Raw genomic sequence first — 21,581 nt, 5'->3', positions numbered from 1 at the left:
TTACATTTGGGCATAATGCACTGTTTGGTATCATGTCCAGATGTGGTCAACTTTGATGTCTTAGAGGATGGCTACATTTTACACTTGCTTCTTGAAAAAGTGCTAGACTTTTCAATTCAGAATTGTGAAGGCTGCCTCCTGAAAGTAGAGGGGAACTGGATGGACTTGCCTTAGAGTCATACTGAGAGAGTTCTAGAAGCCACTGGCCTGCAAGCCTTTCTCTGTTGTTTCTCTCTCTCCTGATCTCACTCTGCTTATCTTCCTAGCAGTTGCGAGGGGGAGCAGGGGAGATTAGATGTGTGAAATGACACTGCCCCCTCCCACCCCCCTGCAAAGGAAAGATACAGCCTAGACCAGTGTTTCTCAACATTTTCTGAGTCATGGACAGGTACATTCTTGATGTGCAGCTTCCCATACCAGCAGTTAGTATAAGGGTTACCCCCCTCCCCAGCCCCAACCCCAGGCCCCCCAAAACAATTTTGGGCTGGTAGGGGCGACCACTGGGAGCTCTCCAGAGCTCATTTCCAGGCAGCCCTCCTTGCTGGATAATGTTCATTTGACGGAGCTAAATTAATATTATCCAGCAACGAGGGCTGACTATCTAGAAATGAGCTCCGGAGAGCTCACCCAGACTCCATGGATTCCAAGCCCCACCCCTCTAAGTGTGACAGACTGGTACCCTCATGGACCAGTACCCAACAGCTCACAGACTGGCACTGGTCCACGGACCAGTGGTTGAGAAACACTGGCCTGGACTGTTGTATCTCCTTCACTCTCAGATTAGGAACATAGGAAGTTGCTTTATCCCAAGTCAGACCATCGGTCCATCTAGCTTCAGTATTGTCTACTCGAGGGATGTGCAGAACGTTTGGAGGGCAGAACGTTAATTTGGGTGTGTAAATAACATTTTTGGCCTCACTAGGCCCCCAGATTAAACATCATTGTAAGTGATTTCAAGTCTGTCAACCTTTCTAGCGTTAGAAAACTAGACCTGTAATATTTGCAGAGGTTTATTAAGAGTCACTCTCACTCTTGTATAGATTATAAGCCTCTTATTAATTCTCATGCAATAACTGCTTTGTAAAACCCAGCCTGGCAAATCATACTGGAGATGATTAATTTGGTGAGCAAGAGGGTTTAAATGTACCAGACTAAATCTATAAATTTATTGCAGGCTGATCTTGGAACACCCCTTTAATGAAAGTATTAGGTAAATAAGTATCATATGCAAGGAATGGTGTGTTTTTTTTTAAAGTGTGCTTTTTAATATTGAGCCATCTGTTCTCTGGTGAACATTTTTGGCATGAAATTGGGATTTTTGGAGACCCAAAATATTTGGGGCCCAGTTTGCTGTTGCTTGAAGCCCCAACTGGTAACACTTTTAGCACATTTTTTTAAATAGTAACCCTTGTTCTTTCTAGTAACACTGGTCTTGTGGGAGACCAGGAGAACTGCTGCTCTTGTGGGAGGAGAGCTGGACTTGTGGTAGCAAGCATGAATGGTCCCCTTTGCTAAGCAGGGTCTGCCCTGGTTTGCATTTGAATGGGATACTACATGCGTGAGCACTGTAAGATATTCCCCTTAGTGGATGGGGCTACTCTGGGAAGAGCATCTGCATGTTTGTATACAGAAGGTTCCAAGTTCTCTCCCTGGCATCTCCAAGATAGGGCTGAGAGAAACTCCTGCCTGCAACCTTGGAGAAGCTGTTGCCAGTCTGTATAGAGAATGATGAGGTAGGTAGACCAATGGTCTGACTCAGTATATGCAGGGGCGTCTCTAGGGTAGGGCAGACACATGCCCTGGGCGCCACTTGAAGGGGTCTGTGTGCCATTTTTAAAAATTATTATTTTTTAAAAAAATGGCCACCAAAAACAAAATGGCCACTGTGCATGCTCAAATGGCCTCTGTGAAGCCCTAGGCCATGCCAGGTCTCACAGAGGCCATTTGAGCATGCGAGGCAGCCATTTTGTTTTCAGCGGCCAAATATATATATATATATATATATATATATATATATATATATATATCCACCACACATGCTCAAATGGTCCCTGCAAAGCCCTAGAGGCCAGCAGTGAGGGGAGGGGGAATCTTTGCAGACCCACCTCACAGCCTTTAGGAAGCCCCCAAAAGGGCTACAGGTATTTTTTAAAATTTAATATAATATGTCACTGCACACATATTCAGTTTGACACTATGCAGGGGCATATCTAGGGTAAGGCAGGCAGGGCACATGCCCCGGGCGCCACTTGAAGGGGGGGCACAATTTTTTAAAATAAAAATTCTTTTTAATGGCCACCAAAAACAAAATGGCCACCATACATGCTCAAATGGCCTCTGCGAGGCCCTTAGCCTTGCCAGGCCTTGCAGAGGCCATTTGAGCATGTGTGGCAGCCATTTTGTTTTTGGTGGCCATTTTTAAAAAAAAAATTTTTTTTTTAAATGTCCACCGCACATGCTCAAATGGTCCCTGTGAGGCCCTTAGCCTTGCCAGGCCTTGCAGAGGCCATTTGAGCATGTGTGGCAGCCTCCAAAATGGCCACCACACTGACCTTTGCAGGCCCAAACAGGCCCCTAAATCAGCCCGGGATGGGCTGCGGCAGTGAATTAAGAGGCCAGTGGGGGGAGGGGAAACCTGTCATGTCCCCTAGCTCTGACAGCGAGGAAGAAAGGGAAGCTGTCGGCATTTCAGCCGAGTCTGGAATGTCTGAAGGGCAGAGCCCGACTGCAGTGGAATTAGCTGACGGTTCAGAACAGACTCAACAGCCTGAACCAGCAGAAAATGTCAGCGACCAATCGGGGGATGATTTAGGCATTGGAGCTCCACCGACGCCACAGCAACGCAGGTGTTTCAAACGCAGGTCACAACTGGAGGCGGTGCGGAGGAGCAAGCGCCTGTTATCGAAGGCTGACAAGCCGTAAATCCTGACACCTGGGAGCTTTCGACTGGCTCCATAAATGGGAGCCTCTGACTCCCACTCATTGCTGAGTTTCAACAATTGTCATTCACCCACAGCAAGCAGCCGAGCCGTGTACTTCGCTGGCCTTGGGCCAGACCTTGACAAAACCTTTGCTAACCCTCCCCCTCCACAACCTTTAGGAAGCCCCCCGAAGGGGCTACGGGTAAATATTTTTTTAATTAAATATAAGTCACTATACACATATTCAGTTTGGCACTATGTACAGAGAATCAGGCCTTGTGAATACTGAGCTGCAGCTTATGAGCTAGGGTTGTATTCATTTGCTCTTACTTTGCTTCTTGTGATAAGTGAGTTAAATGTGATGTCTTAATAATATGGCTATTAATGGTGAGTTTTTCTTTGAATCAGTGTGAAATCTTTAGTATAAATGCTACTGGGAGTTTCTTGCTCTCTTTTTCTCATTTTAACTGTCTTTCTGAAATACTAGAATATATTCCAAGCAGAGACACAGTTTACTCTGCATATCCTTTAATTATATTCAGAGTATCTGGGAAAAGCCAAATTCTCCATTTATTTTTAAAACTTATGTAACAGTGATGCTACAATGCATAGCAGAGAATTAGACAGGCACGTCTGTTTAGTTTTCCAAGTACACCTCCACATAGTATTTGCGTATTTCATGAGCCCCAGTATACTGAAATTCATAGTTTTCCAGCCTTTTTTGTTCTGGCTACGTCCACTGATAAATAGTTTTTGAAATATTAAAAGATTAACAAACTTGACTTGTATTTTTGAGCTGATATTATGGTAAAGTTTTCTGAAAGATGGGTGTCAGATGTTTGGACAGGGGGCGCTGTTTCAGTACTTGCCCTAGGCGCTATTTTCCCTAGATACACCTCTGAGTATATGGCAGCTTCCTATGAAGCAACTTGTTCCTGTGCTCCAATGAGCAACTTGTGTGTGAAGGTGCTGTCAAAATTCCTGGCCCTTCATTGCTGCCTTGTTTGAAATGGGTGTTCTGTGTTGGAAGGGACAGATTTCCTTTTAATCTATGCTGCTACAGTATTTTCTGGGGCAGGGTTGCAAAATGCATTGCACTCTGTGAACGCAGCTTGTTCCGGACATAGGGAAGAATGGGGAAACTCAAAACATCCCACTGTTCCCCATGAGTAGTTCCTAGAGACACCAAAGTGGGTTGTGTGGTAGGGCATGATGGGTGCTACCTACCACCCAACCCACAAAATAAATGGGCAAGTGGGCAATTTAAAACAAATGTTTAACCTTTCCCCAAACCCCCATAGAATCCTATGGGGTTTTTGGAGAAAGGTTAAAAAAGGATCCTATGGGGTTTGGGGCGAAAGGTTAAAATTGTCTGCTTGCCCATTTCTATTGAGTACCCATGGGAAACAATGGGGGGTTTCAATTTCCCCATTGTTACCTGTGGCTGAAACACTCAAAACATTTCGAGTTGTTCTGTCAAAGCATCCACTGTTTCAATGGAACGTTTAGGCTGTCTTGCATTTCATTTTGAGCTCGAAACAGGATGCGAAATCCGTTTTGTGTACATCCCTAGTCAACACTAGCACCTTGAATTGCATGTAGAAACAAACTAGTGACACACCCAGCTGGCCTAATGTGTTCCAAGGGCTCATAGATACTCATAGCCTGTTCATGGAACTGATTTCTACCATTTCTTAGATAGCAGCCATAAACATTAAATAACTGACAATTCACTGCCTTGTACCCAAAACTTGCTGCCTGAGACCATCACCTTACTCTGGTCTGCATATGGGATCAGCCATGTTCCAAACAATTATTGGACATTCAGCAAAGTATCTGTCCAAGCCAAGTAGCAGTGAAACATGAGCAAAGCAGAACTTGCACTGTGCTGACTGCGTGTGAAACTCAACTAGTGATGTTCAGCTGTTGCTATTTGATCAATGTCTGTAATATTCTGTCAAGCATTATGTGTAATCATTCTTTCCTTCTTTGGGAGGTTTGCTGCTCAAATACATGCTACCATGTTTGTTTTTCAAATGAACAATGTTTAGTAGTGTCTCCAGTTGCTGTCCTCTTGTGAACAATTAGCAGATGTAGGATTTAACAGGCATGTTACATCACCTTTTATGAGTGCACCAGCTTATTTGCAATTAAGTTTAGATTGTGTAATAAAATCTGGTGACATTTTAGCCTGGAGTTTATGTCCCAGTAAAAGGCTTTGAATGCTATTTCCATAAGGATTGATACGACACTAAAGGTAACTCTTTTTACTTCAGTCTGGACAGACAAATACATTGGAAGGAAGGTTCATGGATAAAACAAAATGTATAAAATAGTGGGCTGTAGAACAGCCTAACCTACATGATATTTGGTTGAATACACACAAGTTATAAATAGGGCTACAGCCAGAGGAGTACCTGTGAGAGTCTGCCCCCCTGGGAGGTATTGCAAGCCCTTCCTTGAATTTTTCAGTGTTCATTGCAAAAAGGTACATCTCTGTTCTTTTTATTTGTCGACATGTATGGGAAAGCATACAGGCAGGATGTATGATTTACCCAGCAAATCATTATGAAGTCAACTTGTGTTGACTTCTCATGTTTTGGCCAATTAGTGCAAAGGCGATAAAATAACTGAGATGCACCAAGCTCTTATATCTGCATTTATGGTACAGATATTTAACACAATTAAATAACTTTTAATATAGCATCATTTATTAATATGTTGATTGATGGCCCATATTTCTAGTTCCAAAACAAAACCTGTCAAGGCAGCGAACACAGTTACAAACAACATGAAACAATTCATAATTACCAATTACAAAACAATAGGAAGCAGATTTTAAAAAAAGAAAACAGTAGAGAGTCAAAACCAATAACATAATTAAGCAACAAATCAATTAAAAGTCTGCCAGAAAAGAAAAGTCTTGGAGCAATTTTAGCATACTAGAAGAATTGGAAATACACAGACCTCTTGTGGCAGAGAGTTCCACATGCTGGGTGCCACCACAGAAAAGGCCCAACTATGTGTCCTAGCCAGCTAGATCTCCACATACAAATGTGACAAATATTTATATACTGCTTTAAAACAAAAGTTCCCAAAGCAGTTTACATAGATAGATAGATAGACAGATAGATAGATAATAGATAGATGAGCCCAAACTGGGCCACTAGCCTCTCCCAACCAAGTCTCAGTAATACACACCAGGTTGGTCCCTTCATCCATAATCAAATCACAAATGAGTTCAGGATGATTTTGGACTGACCTGGCATTGCAGAGGAGCAGGATAAGGCTATGGGGGTTGTTGGCAGTGTTCCCTGAGGTCAGAGAGCTGGCAGGACAGTCAGAAATGGGGACAGTAATTAAATTTCTGACCACCCTTCCCCTGGAATGGCCTGCTAACCTGACAACATTACTCCTTCTATTCCTGACCACCACTGCAATAGCTGCCCCACATTCAAAGGCACCTCCTGTCTCCCCATCTCCAGATGAACCCAAACACATCACAGTAATTTCAGCCCAATTCTAAAAACAGCTAAACTAACTAAGCAGAAGCCCCACTGTTGAGTAACTCCTCCCTAATCTGATAACTGAACAGAGGGTCTGGTCCTGGCCCTTACCCTCGTAGTCCACTGAGGTGGGTCCCCCAAGGAGGCAACCCCTTTTGGTGTCTGCGTCCGTGTCTTTTTCGGGTGTTCTGCGCATGCGTGGCTGGGTGCGTGCGCAGAACACGCTGAGGGAGACACAGACGCAGGCACTGGCCGCCATGTTGGGCGGTTGGAGGAGAAGCGGTGGGCCGAGGAGCCGAAACGGCAGCCCTGGCTGGGAGAAGGCGGCGGGGGAGGCCGGAGGCGGCGGGGGAAGCTGGGCGAGGTGGCGGCTCGCCGGGAGGCGGCAGCGGGGGAAGCGGGAGAAGGAGGAGGCGGCAGGGGAAGCTGGGAGGAGGCGGCGGGGGAAGCGGGAGAAGGTGGAGGCGGAGAGCCCAGCTGGGAGGAGGCGGCGGGGGAGGCCAGAGGAGGTGGTGGTCCCAGCCGGGAGGCGGCGGCAGGGGAGGACCGCAAGAGAGTCCTGGAGGAGGCGGTGAACGGCTGGGCCCTGCTCTTCTACTCCCACCGAGCCATGCAGGCTTTCTGGGCCGGGCGGAGCCTGGACTTCCGCCAGCTGCGTGACGTGATCAATGGTGGGCAGGAGGAGGATGCCGCGGCGGCTCCTCCCTCCCTGAGCTGCTGCTCCTCGGGCTGGGCTGGAGCAGGAAAAGCCGCTCCCGAGCCAGGCCTCGGTCCAGCAGCTCGCTCGGCCTCAGGGCAGCCTGCATGGACTGGCGGCGGCGGCGGCTCCTCCCCCTCCCTGGCTGGCTGCAGGCAGGAGCCTCTCCTGGCCCTACCTTGGAGGGGCTGACCAGGCGGGACCTGGGGGGCGCCTGCTGCATGATGCCAGGCAAGCGCGCTTCGCAGAGCGGCCCCGTCTCCAGGATTGCCTGCCAAGCCGAGGCTCCTGCACAGAGCTAGCACTGCCACAGCCCCTAAGAGGAGACTCTTGCCCAGCGCTCACGCTTCTAGTGCCCGTTACTGTGAAGGATGGGGAAGAGAGGCAAGAGTGTGGGGCAGAAGGGAGGGAGGGAGAGTGGGGCAGGAGAAAGAAGGGAACAGGCAGCCCCAAAGAGCGAGCCCGTTAATATAACGGGCTTAATATTACTAGTACTAGGGAATAAAGAGTCAAGGGAGATGCATAATAAATGGAGTCTATATGAAGAGCCTTGGAGGGCTGAATGGATCCCCCAAGCTACCAGTTGCTTATCCCTAGTATGGTGACCCATTATTCCTCTTTAATTCTTGGAATGTCTCAGTGTTTCGCAGCTTTTACAATGCAATCGCTTGAATATTTAAGGATTATCTGTGGAAATGTCATTTTGCCACACCTGCGGTAACACAATCAGTATTGTGACTTGAGCCAGCCCTTTCAAGGCCTGACTTCCTTTCAGTTGTAAGTCATTTCTGTTCTTTCTCCGCCTAGTTTGGTTCTGCTCATTGAAAATTCTCCCCATTTCAGTTTGAAGGGCCAGGTAAAGGCTAAATCTTAACATTTTATTTACACACCTTCAAAAAGAGAGGCAGAGTCCTGGAAAGGCTGATAGACAAGGATGGATTGAAGCCAAAGCTCAGGCAAAGAAAATATCTCACTTCAGTGTTTAAAAACTAAAAGCAACGTTCCAGCTGAGAATTTGTCTTCAAAAGAAGCCCTCACCTTTTTTTTTTTAATGAAAAGGGAGAGAAAAATGCACTTTAAAGAATCACCTTGAGAGCTGTTCAAACATCCAGAATTCCATATAACACTGAAGTTAGATTAACCAACAACCACAAACAGTATGAAATCTTCCAAGGCTGGGTTATTTTTCTTTAAAACCTCTATATACTGCACTTGGAATAAAAACATGCATTTTTTAAAAAAAATGTCAGATTTTGTTTTTTTCCTCTGTGCAGCCACCAATACAATAGAATGCTGTCATTCAGACACAAGAACATAAGAACAGCCCTGCTGGATCAGGCACAAGGCCCTTCTAGTCGAGCATCCTGTTTCACACAGTGGCCCACCAGATGCCTCTGGGGAGCCCACAGGAGTAGTAGAGGTACATACTTGCTGTCAAAAACCATGTGCTTTTGTTTACAAACAAATGCACGTGGCTGGAGGATGACGTCATAGTGATGTCACGGGGCGGGGTGTGCTACTGTCAAAATGTGCTGACGTCACCAGAAATACGTCAGCGGATATGCATCAGCGGAAATACATCGGCGGAAATGGTCAGAGGAGACCCCCACATGGCTGGAAAGGGTCAGAAGTAAGGGTACGCCCTCACCCCAGAAGTTTGGCACCCATCCTTCCACTCCTACCCCCAGAATATGTCCAGACATGTCCTGAAGGTGGGCATGTGACCCCTCTACAAACACGCCTAGCCACACTGGACCAATAGGAACAGGTTTCAGACCCCCGGAAAGGTCTGAGTGTGCAGGCGTGATAATGGTTGGGCGGCCATTTTGTGCAACTTTATTGGCTGAAACGGGGTCAAGTGATCCCTCTACGAACACGCTTGGCCATCCTGATTCTGTAGGAATATCCTCTGTCTCTCTGAGCTATTTTGTTTTTGCAGACTCACTATGTTTGTGCGATCATGGGTTCCCCAGAGAGATCCTTGGAGACTATTGTACAACAAACAGATGTAAAGCCTAGCCTGAGAAAGCGGTATATTAGCACAAGTTCTGATGATGAGAAACTCCCACCTGCCAAGCGTCCTGAAGAAGACCAAGAAGTTCATGAAATCTGGCAGGGAATCTTGGAGGCTGCAGCTGTAGAACCTTTTGGAGCCCAGGTAAATAAGGAGTGTTGGTGTTATAGGACTGGGAGTATGAGAGAGTTCCTCAGGAATGCAACTTAAAACTGTGTTCTTTTATTTTTTCGGGAGGATGAGGACCAATGTCTTTACACACACCCTCTAGCAATGTGGAACTATACAGAGCCAGGGAACATGCATATCAGGGTGCGTATGGAGAATTTGAGTGGGAATATCTCTTTTTAAAAAGAAAGAAAGAGTGGTGCAGTGGTAAAACTGCCGCCCTGTAACCAGAAGGTTACAAGTTCGATCCTGACCAGGGGCTCAAGGTTGACTCAACCTTCCATCCTTCTGAGGTCGGTAAAATGAGTACCCAGAATGTTGGGGGCAATATGCTAAAATCATTGTAAACCGCTTAGAGAGCTCCGGCTATAGAGCGGTATATAAATGTAAGTGCTATTGCTAAAGAAAGAAAGAAAGAAAGAAGTAGAAAAGGTAATAACAGCATACCTTCCTCTCCTACAGAACCCTCCTGCTGTGAGAACGCATCAACTCAGTCATGTTACTATGCAGAATTTCCTAGGACTACAAGTGAATGATTCAGTTTACATACCAGCAATGAAAAGGAGGTCTGCTATGAAGGGGCTCGTGAGAGCGGGGGTATATGGAGTTTTAAAATACTGTCTGAAGAATTACATGCATGATTCATGCTATGGGTGTATGGGGGTCAAGACTCACATGAATGTGTCACCTGGACTGAAAGAAATATTTCCAGATTTATTAGAATATTTTCTTCAAGGATGTGTGTGAAAGCAGTGCTCCACATAATCATTATAATTGGTTATAGTCTGAAAATGCTAATGCTGTCTAGTGAAACAGTTGATCAGACTCTAAATCTCATCACCAGTGTTAAGGATTCTGATGACCCGAAGGTGGTGTTAGAAGCGATCCCGCACCAGAAAGATTCCAGAATGCTCTCTTTTGTGAACTGTATCCTTGAAAAAAGAGAGCACAGACAATTTCTTGTTCCGGAGGTAGCTGTATAAATTCCCTTGCAAAAGTATAAATGTAGTATTTAATACTGCTGCATTCCTGTGTTGTGTTGTTTTTGTCAACACATCCTTAACATGGTCTTTATGCAGAAGAAACACAGCTTCAGACTGCATCTGTTTTTCTATTAAATGCTATTTTATTATGTATCATTTCATAAAAACAAAAACGGACATGACTCTAAATAAATGTCTGATTTATTTTTGTTGGGGGTAGCTTATTTCTGTCTTATTTTACAAGGAGGAGGGTGAGGTTCTCCTGAGGGACGTGCTTCAGCAAGATGAGTTCATCAGATGATAGCAACCCACTGTCAGATGCCACCTCTCATCAGCATGCAGGAGCCAATCAGCATGCATGAGGCAATCAGAGACCATGCAAGACCACAAGTCAAACTGATAAAATTACTGTGAGGCAGGAAATCCACCTCTTGCATCCTGAAAATTCCAGCAGGAGCAGGAGCAGCAGAAAAAGAATGCCAAGGAATGAATAACACTCCCATTTTTAGTTAAAAAACAATCTGGAAAGTATTAATTTAAAATTGGTCCTTTGTTAGTAGTTTAAATGGAGGGTTTATATGGTTTTACAATGTAAGCAAATCTATTTTTCTATTTGAAACTCTTTGCTAGTTTTAGCAATTTCTTAATTTTTTTCTCTGGGGTCATGTGTTGGACAGAGATTAGTGTTTGAATCTGTTTACTAGTTTTTGCAATTTCTTAATTTTTTTCTCTGATGGGTAAGGGTCAGCTACTCACAACCCTCCAAAGCTGTAGGGAATCTCAGCCACAGGGTCTTTTTAAAATTAAAGCACTCACATTTTTTATTTTTAAATTTTATTCTTAAAGCACATATTTACACAGGCAGTATTATATATAACATTTTTAATGTATGCCTCAATATCTGTAGAAATCTAGTATTCCAAGGGAGAATTCTGTTCTCTGCAAAACAGCTCTCCAACAAACAAACAAACAAACAAACAAACAGGGTCATGCATGCATAAATCACAATCATGTTTGCTTAAATTAAATACACTCACCCAGCACACATGTTCAATCCACCCAGACCTCACAATGTAATCTGTAATAAAAAGGGCCATCCTGTCCTTGATTTGCTGGTTCACCGAGGGTCGTAGCCGTTTTGTAAGCAATCCATAAAAGAGAAATATTGTTAAAAGTCTACCCTTATTGATTTTTTCATCTGAATTTTGCAGCCATCATGGCAGTGAAAAAGTTTTCAATATCTATCAGGCTGTTAGGGTGTAGAGAAGCCATGTGGGGCTTTAAATCGGCCTCCATTTTAAGTAGCAAGGGGCCTATTACCTCCAGTTTTGGTTTTCCACAGGCCTGTTCTTTACATGCCCTAGCCAGAGCATAAATTTGATGGTACTCCATTGGCTGCCATTTAGGGTTCTGGTTGGGGAGAATATGTCTGAACATGTCCCTGCCTGAATCTTTTTCTTTTTCTTTTTTGGTATATTCAACAGCACTCACCAAAAAACAAAGAAAGAAATGGTTGGTGAGGGCAGGGCAGGATATGTCTGAACATGTCCCTGCCTCTTTTTGTATATTCAACAGCACTCACCAAAAGAAAGAAAGAAAGAAAGAAAGAAAGAAAGAAAGAAAGAAAGAAAGAAAGAAGTTCCACCAAAGATGATGAGCATTAGGGATGAAGAATTGAGTGCTCTCGAGATCACTGAAGATAATGGTATGAATATATTCTACTCTCTCTCTTTTTAGATTGTTTGAAAAAATGTTATGAAGATGTATACATGTCTGATTTATATTTGATGTTCTGCAGAAGGGCCTGTTCAACCCCATCAGGCTGGGCCTGGGAGAGCCACTTTTTCACTCTCAAAGGCTTTGGACCCATATCTCATCCCAGAGGAGGAGGTTCTCACAACTCAGGCAGTTAGAAACACAGTACCTGGTAAAATACATTTAAAAAATTAAAAAATAAAATCTAGATGAACACAGTTTGAAGGATTTTCTGAGTAAGACTATCTATATATTTTTTATTGCAGCCAGCATAGACCAGAGATGTGATGATAACATAGGTAAGAACAGGGGCTTTTTCTCTCTCTCTGTGTACTATATCATCCTATAATTCAATAAGTTTTGATTAATACAGCCCTATGTTGTTCACAGTAGATCTGACAAATACCCAGGGTGGGGTGCATAATCTGCCTTAGAATGCTCTAGAGCAGGGTTTCTCAATGTGTGGGTCCCCAGATGTAATTGGACTTCAACTCCCATAATCCCCAGCTCCAGTGGCCTTTGGCTGGGAATTATGGGAGTTGAAGTCCAATTACATCTGGGGACCCACACGTTGAGAAACCCTGCTCTAGAGGGTAAAATAGATTTAAAAAAAACACACAACTAACCTTGCAAATGACTCAGCATGTTGAAACTTCTGACTAATTGTATCTACCCCCCCCCCACTTTTTTCTACAGTAGTATCTGAATCTGCCCCCTACAGCTAAATAGGTTGAAGAGAAAAGCAAAGAGTAAGGGTAGGAGAAAGAAAGAAAAAAATGTTTTGACTCTTTTATTTTATTTATGCATAGCTTTTACTTACTCTGTGGATCATTTTATTAATAAAGCCATATGATTCCCTTGTCTGCAGATGTGGAATTCCAAGAACAGCAGCAACCCAAACACAAAACACCGGGAGGCTCCAATGTGGATGGCCAGCCACCCTACAAGAAGCCCAGAAGGTTCAGACACAGACACAGACACAGACACACGTTTGTGAGTTCAAAATCTCCCCTAGCAGTGTGAGTTTTACTCCAGACATGCCTGATGACCCCTGCCTCTGATCTATCTGTTTCAGAACATGAACCTGGGGTCCGTGATGAGCAGGCACTGAATCTCTGTGCTAATGAGTTCTTGGCCAGCATGGCGTGGGCTACAGAATACATGCAAACATTAATAAGGGATAAGGCAGATGCCTTAGAATGCATGACTGAGGCTGAGCAACATTGTGGGCAAGCAACGCGCATAATTCAAAAAGAAAAGGACATGATTAGGGATATTAGACATCAGCTGCAAGCTCTAATAAGTTGTGGAACCACGATGTGTGATTTTGTAGAAATAAATAAAAATGATCAACCTTACCCTGTCTGCATACAGGCGGGGGGAGGGAACATGTCACCCAGTCAACAAGAGGGTTCGGGAATGCTCCTGATTCTGATACGGTGTCTGAACCCCCTGTAGAGCCACATAGTATTGCCGGCCATCAGATTACAGCCCCTGAGCAGTGTGGTACCCACAACGGGTCCTCACAAGGAGGCATGGCATCTGATGCTGGCCCTGCAGTGGATTCCCAGCCAATCTCTTCTGAAGAATCAGCAGGCAGTCCTGAAGAACCCCCACCCCTCGATCTACAGTTTATTCAACATTATAATAGAAACTATGCACGCTTTAATGGCGTTGAAATGTATTATGAATTCAAGTTTGTGAATTTGGACAGAGTACACTCCTTTCGTGATGCACTATTGGGAATGTATTCTGCTGTTCAAAGGGTTCTGGACAATATAAACAACCATATAGGACTTTGTTCAGCTCAGATTGCGAGGGCCAGGAATTTCAAACCCCCTTTACTCTGCAAGGAGGCAGGCAGGGCATCTGAATGCTGAAACATTCTTAAGTGTGATGTCTAACCTGCTTCAAAGTTATGCTCAAATTTTAGCTGATAGGGCATTAACACTGTCTGTGATTGTCATTACACCCCCACGAGGAGCCGGTCTCAGGCATATAAAATCAATGCCCTATAACAGCATTATACAGAAAAAGAGGCTGCACCTGATAGATGTACCCATGCCTAATACAGCACTCTGCTTTGCAGCAAGTCTCATGGCTGTTCTAGATGAGAGAGCTACCACTACACAGATAAAAGAAGGTGCAAAAAAACTGTACAGGGATCTTGGGTGGGGTGAGCAAAAAGAAGTGTCTTTTGCAGACATGAAAACCATAGAGACTCACATGAAGGTCAATATTATGGTTGTACAATGGGAAACTTCTGGATGGAGTGTTTTTAAAGCTCCTGAACAGAAATACCTCAAAACGTGTTTTCTGTTACTTCATAATGCTCACTATTATGGGGTTAAGAACATCAAAGGTCCAGAAATTTTTGTTATGTCTGTTACCATGACTGCCACCGCTGTTTGGACACAGGATGTGTAAAACGTGTAGGGCGAATAATCAGATGCCCTGAATGCAAGATGCAGTGTCGATCACAAGAATGTCTAGGAAGGCATAAGAAGCTCTCTGCAATGGGGCGGGTAGAATGCATCCCACGTGAACTATGTGATAAGTGCTTCAATTATGTCGAGGCAGTTCATGAAGATGAACGCCCCTGTAGGGGAAAACGGTGTCGTGTATGCTACGAGTACCTTTGCCCTGGGTAAGAACATGAGTGTTACATTCCACGTTTACAGTACCCCGAGCTATCTGTAAAATATGTGTTTTATGACTGCAAATGCAGGCAGGAGGATGGGGTCCACGTGCCAAACTATATTTATGCCAGGGCTTTTCAAGGAGAGACAGTGGATCCTGTTAAAGCATATCAAGAGAAACAGAAAGGTTGGAAAAAGTGGGGCCCCCAAGGGGAAGATTGGGAATTTAAGGGGGACTCATGTTTGCAAGAGTTTGTAATAAAATTTACATCAGACAGTAGCTTTAAGGGTTGTAGTTTTATAGCCCATAATCTGAGAAGCTATGACGGAATTCTAATCTTGGGGGAGCTAATCAAAGAAGGTCTCTATGTAGATCTGCTCACTCAGGGGGGGAAACTACTATGTATAACAGTTAAAAACAATAACATAAAAATTATAGATTCCCTTTGCCATCTACCCATGGCCCTAGCAAAGCTCCCCAAAGCTATGTGTTTTCAGGGTTGTAAGGGTTATTTCCCACATTTCGTTAATAAAAAAGAAAATGAGAGATATATTGGGAATATTCCAGAACCCATGTACTATGTTGTGGACACTATGAAACCTGCAGATAAGGAAGAATTCATGAAGTGGTATGAGGAAAACAAATCAAAGACGTTTTACATGCAGAAGGAATTCGCCTATTACTGTCAGAAAGATGCAGAAATCTTGATGCAGGCCTGTACAAAATATAGACATGAATTGGTTGAGATGACATGGGATGTAGTTGATAAACCTAAGGGGAAGAAAACTGTCAGGGTGCTGGTGGGTATCGACCCCTTCCAATACCCTACACTTGCTAGTGTGTGCTTAAGAATGTACCGTTACAAGTATCTGAAGGATAAAGAGATCTCCATACTGGCCCCAGATAATTACCATAATCAGTGCAAAAGATTCTCAACTTCGTCCATTCAATGGCTGGAATACATGGCCCACAGGGAAAACATACATATTCAGCATCCTCTGAAAGGGGGTGAGTTTAAGGTTGATATTCCTTAGGAGCTGCAGGAGGCATCAGGGGGTGTTAAGGCATATTATTTAGATGGCTATTCTGTGAATGGGGGAAAGAAACTTGCCTTTGAATTTAACGGATGTTTTTATCACGGGTGTCTAACCTGTTATCCCGCACACAGACAGCACCCTATGTTGTCAGAAACCTATGGTTTTCTCAACAATGCTAGTGAGAGGAGGGCAGATGTCCTAAATGATTGGAGCTTGAAGTCCACTGTATATGGGAGCATGATTGGACTGATATGGTCAAGGGGGACCAGAAGGTGATGGATTTTCTGAAGCAGCAGCAGTTTCCAGAACCTCTGGAACCTAGAGATGCACTGTTTGAGAGCAGGACTGGTTGTGTGCATCTGTATTATGAGGCAAAGGAGGGAGAACAGATTCATTACTCGGATTTTACCTCCCTCTATCCTTTAGCAAAACCGCCAGTTTCCTATAGGCCATCCTGAAGTAATTTATGATAATTTTAGGCCACTCTCTGAGTATTTTGGAATTGCCAAGGTGAAGGTTTACCCACCACGCAGTCTCTCCCCCCCTGTCCTACCTGTCAAGGTGAACGGGAAGCTCATGTTTCCCCTGTGCAGGCTCTGTGCAGACTCACAACAGTTGGAGCACTGTAGGCACAATGATGAGGAAAGGGCGCTGCTGGGGACATGGTGCATAGTGGAATTGGAGGTTGCTGTGGCTAAAGGGTACAGGGTGGTGCAGATCTATGAGGTTTGGCATTTCGAAAGGAGGTCTGACAGTCTCTTTTCAGAGTACATCAAAACATTTCTCCAGCAGAAGCAGGAGGCCTCTGGCTATCCTGCAGAGTATGTTAGCAGGGTGGACAAAGAGAGATACATTGATGAGTATTATAAGAAAGAAGGGGTGTGTTTATGCCTCGAGCTGATTGAAGTCAACCCTGCTGAACGCCAAATAGCCAAGCTTTTCTTAAATTCCTTGTGGGGGAAATTTGCTCAGAGGACAAACCTCCCTAGGACCTTCATAGTGAAAAAACCTGATGAGCTTTTCCAGTACCTCTTTTCAGATAGCTATGAGGTCTCTATGTGTGAATTCCTTGATGATGATACATGTTGTGTGTCTTGGAAAGATGCAAAAGATTGTGTAGTCCCTCCAGGTAACACAAATGTAGGGATGTGCATGGAACCACAGAAGCATGGTCCGGCACTGGGGGGGAGTGTGTCTTTAAGGGGGTGATGGTGGTAGTACTTACCCCCCCCCCACACCGTCGCTCTTCCCCCTCCGCTGCTGGTGTTTCTAAAAATGTTCTTGGGGCGGCAGAGTTCCTCCCACTCTAGACCTTCGCGGCGTGCGCGCTCATTTCCGCCACTGGTGCGCGTGCACCACATATGCAATGTGGCGCAAGCGTCAGCGGCGGAGACGAGTGCGCGCGCCACGAAGGGCGCATGTGCACCGCCAGCTCTTTCTAGTTTTACGCTTTTCAGACAACGACAGGGGCAGGGGCGGCAGGGAGGAACTCTGCCACCCCAAGAACATTTTTAGAAACACCAGCGCTGGAGGGGGAAGAGTGGTGGTGGGGGGGTAAGTACTACCACCCTCCCTTAAAGACACACTCCCCCGCCCTGCCAAACCGCCAGACTGCCGGCATTCCAGACCGGTCCAGAGGCCTTTTCTATGGCCCCAGACCAGTTCCATGCACACAACTACACAAATGTTTTTCTAGCATATTTTACAACATCATATGCATGCCTGCATTTGTACTCTAGCATGGAGAAACTAGAGGGACGATGCCTGTACCATGACACAGATTCTGTGATCTATGTGTCTCGCGAGGGGGAGTACAACCCTCCCCTTGGAAACTTTTTAGGGGAGCTGACAAACAAACTGCCATCAGACCAGTACATAACAGAGTTTGTGAGCACAGGTCCTAAATCTTATGGCTACAAGCTGTCTGGGGGTGCATCCTGTATAAAAGTCAAGGGGATTACTCTGAATGTGAGTATCTGTCAAAAGATTAACTTTGATAGTCTTAAAGGTTTGGTTTTTGCCTAAGTTTCGGAACAGGGTCCTGCACACGAGATTGTGGTAGAGCAGAACGGTATAGTTAGAAATAAGAGGAGGTGGCAGATAGAAACACGGCTTTTGAGGAAGACACAGAGAGTGGTATTTGATAAGTGCATCATCATTGAGGATATTAAGACTATACCATATGAGTATTAAAAATGGATGCTTGCTGGCAACATCCCTTCTCTGCCATCCTTGCAGGACCTAGTAACTGCAGTAAAACTTTTTTTTCTGACAAAAATGTTGGACAATGCACACTGTGTGCTATCTGTGATTCCTGAAAAAATCGTGTGGTGTTACTCTTGTTGGCAGCCGTAGTACAAACAAATGCTCTGTAAATACCCTATGATAACGTTTGTAGAAGGTATGCCTGAGAAAATTGATGATGATGAGTTGTTACCCCCATATAAAACCTGTTTTCTTGTTCTGGATGACCTGATGAGTGCTTCATCTGACAGACAACAAATTGAACACGCTTTCATGGAGTTTGTTCACCACAGGAATCTGAGCATTTTTCTCATCACACAGAATGTTTTCTACAAAGGGAAATCTGCCTGTACCATAAGCCTCAATGCCAAGTATATGATACTCTTTAAAAACCCGAGGGATAAATTACCGATCATTAATTTGGCACACAAGATTTCTCCCGGGAATGTCAGGTATTTCACAGAGGCCTACCATGATGCCACATGAGAACCTTATGGTTACTTAGTGTGGATTTAAACCCTAGAACTCCTGAGAATTATAGAGTAAGAACAGGTCTTTTCCCTCCTGTCTGGCCTGTTGTATACATCAAGAAAAAAACACAGGGGGGATACAAAAGGGGCACACACTGATGCTTTCACAGGTATTCCTGTTAGCCCCTGCTGCATGGAGACATGTCTACCTGCATGAAGAGAAACCTCACCCTCTTGAAACTCCTTATTAAGGCTTCACCATGTCAGAGGAAGGCCATACTATGTGCAGCTTCTGATGATTTAATATCAGCCATATACGTGATTGCCCTGAACACCCTAAAAGGGAATATTCCATTGTGTCCACACCAAGTGCGTGTGCTAAGAAAAAAACGTGGGTTAATTAAAAAGCTGAGTAACAAGCACGTATCTCTGAGAAAAAAGAAACTTTTGGTCAAGCAGTAAGGTGGGTTTCTTGCACCACTGTTACGCATTGCAATTCCTTTGATAACAAGCCTTTTAACCAAACAATAATGGAATATGCGGGAAAGATGTACTTGGTCCCCAAACACCAGCTAGATCTGCTAAAAGGGAACCCTCCTCCTAAGGAGGAAAGCATCAGAGCGGCTACAATCTACGCCTTAGACACCAAAATGCAAGGAATTCTTCAGAGGTCTGACTTAACAGAATATGAAAAGGCTAAGCTTTATGAGGGTCTACTTCAAAAATATTTAACACATGTGAGACAAGGTGATGCTGAAAAGGGAAAACTAAACCTGTTTCTACCACAACCCGAGATGCCTGCTGCTGAAGTTCCACATAGCTCTGAGCCCTCCTTTCAAGAGATCTTGGACACTTTGCTTGTGTCCTCTAGGAACGCTGCAAAGATTTTGTTAAACAAGTTGAGGCAGAATGCTGCAGTTACAGTGTGGGATGAGAGGGGTTGTTTCATCTATAAGGGGGCCGCTGTTGAGGGTTCCAACATGATGGACCTGATCAAAGCATTAACCAAAGTTCATGCATTGCCTTCCAAACATTTCCCTAAAGGCTGGGATCTGTTTATGAGCGGTTTGGCAGAGTTAAATGTCCCTGGCTCTGCTGCAGGAAACCATATCAGCAGGGAACTTTTAGAGCATGCAAAGAATCCTAGCCCTGCAGCTAGCCCTCTACCCTTAACTCCTACACCCAGGACTTCTAAAATACCCGCAAGAACTCACTGGCTCCAGCTGTAGCCTGTATATATATATATATATATATATATATATATATATATATATATATATACATATATATATACACACACACACACACACACACACACACACACAAGTGTCCCCCTCTGAAATATATTTTACAGGCTGGTAGTTGCTGATTTGCGGGTAAGGAACACACAAACACATACATATACTCTTAAAAGTCGTTGAGGCTTACTTTATTGTTCTGTGAAAATCAGTACAAGTTCCACACACTTGTGTGTTTTGAAAACAATTTGGGACATGTCTGGGCATGCATTTCTTTTTCTTAACATACAGCTCAACCATTTGGTCATTTCTTTCTTAATCCCCCAAATACAATTCTTTAATCTGCTTAAATGTTAAACCCCTACCCCTCTGCTGTAGAAAGAACACACAGTGGTAGCCGCAGGTCACAGAATCAGGAGCTTGGAGCTGTCAGGGTTGAAAGATTGTCTTAGAGGCATTTTTTCTTTAAAAATTCATTACAGCTTTGGGAAGCCATGAGTGATTTGGGGGGGGGGTGTTCATAAGAATCAAAAAACTCTCCCAGGTTGTCCTCTGTCAGGTAGATGGCTAGCCAGTACTCTCCTGGGAGGTTATGGAGGTGTGTGTTCACTACAAGACCCACAGGTCTTTGTAGCAGTCTCTTTCTAGGCAGCCAGTCGCTAGGAAAAACTCCAAAGAAAGTCTTTTGGGTGCAGGGTCTTGCAGACAGCACGCGTGTTAACTGTATGCTATCCATATTACATATAGTCGAACAGTACATCCCTCCTGTGGTTTATCTCGATTAGGTTGTCAAATACTGCATACACAGTCATATTAATGGTCACTTGAAGTGGTCTGGCAAAGCAAATTTTGGCCCTCAGATTCCCTGTTTTAATCAGGGAATAGTGGCCCACACATTCTTGTTCAGGCATTAGATCAAATGCAAACAGCGTGTAGCCTTTCCCATATTCTTCCCTATTAATGAGCAGTGGTCTGTCTTCTAGGTGCTTGCCTGTGACCTGTACCAGTCCCATATACTCACGGACATAATTACGCGCTGTGAAGTCTGGCTGGTACGGTTTCATGGGGACTGGGGTACTATCCATATAGAGGCAGGCAAAGTTAATGTCATAATGCTTGAAATTAAAGGAGTTTTTGGTATATGACCCATTAAATGCATTGTTATCCACAAAATCAATGATGGCAGTTTTTGGCAACTGTCCTAAATACAAATTTTCCTGATTGCAGACACGACTTCCAGCAGGAATACTGAACACTTTCATACTCACACGGTCCACTAGGTATTTTGCATTGGCTGTGAGTAACACCTCAGCATGTGCTAACCGCACAGCGGGGTTCAGGGAACATTTCTTGATAAAGAGGGATGCCGACAAGATTTGCAGCCTATAGCAGGGGTTAGCGTCACCTGCTTTGTTACACGTTAGTTTAATTTTCACATCTACGCCATTTAAAAGCAGTTTTTCTTGAAACATAAGATCTGTGTGTAGGTGTCCCAATAGGTCCACTTTATGACTTTCAGATGTAAAGGAGACCCTGTCAACAAACCCATTGCTTGCTCCATCTAATGCAGTTATCTCATGGAACCCTGGGGTGTCCTTATAAAATAAGCCAGCTGAAAATTGTGTAGATAAAGTGGCCTCACTGTAATTCATCATCGCTTCAATGAAAGCCCAGTAGGGGTAGGTGCTACTGCTCTGACTGACAAGATGGTATCCCAGGGTCATGTCCATCTGGCTAAACATGGTGGCAATTGGGTAGTTCACTAGCCCCACAGCAGAATCCTGTGCCAAGTTGGTTCCATCCTCCCTGACAATTTTACAACACACATATAAAAGTGTGTGATTCAAATCCAGGAAAAAGTCTCCAGCCCCAGCAATGACAAAGTCCAGAGGTGCTGTGTCTGTTAGT

The sequence above is a fragment of the Hemicordylus capensis genome, chromosome 4 (genome assembly GCF_027244095.1).
Source record: "Hemicordylus capensis ecotype Gifberg chromosome 4, rHemCap1.1.pri, whole genome shotgun sequence".
Taxonomy (NCBI): Eukaryota; Metazoa; Chordata; class Lepidosauria; order Squamata; family Cordylidae; genus Hemicordylus; species Hemicordylus capensis.
Note: the sequence above shows the minus strand (reverse complement) of the source record.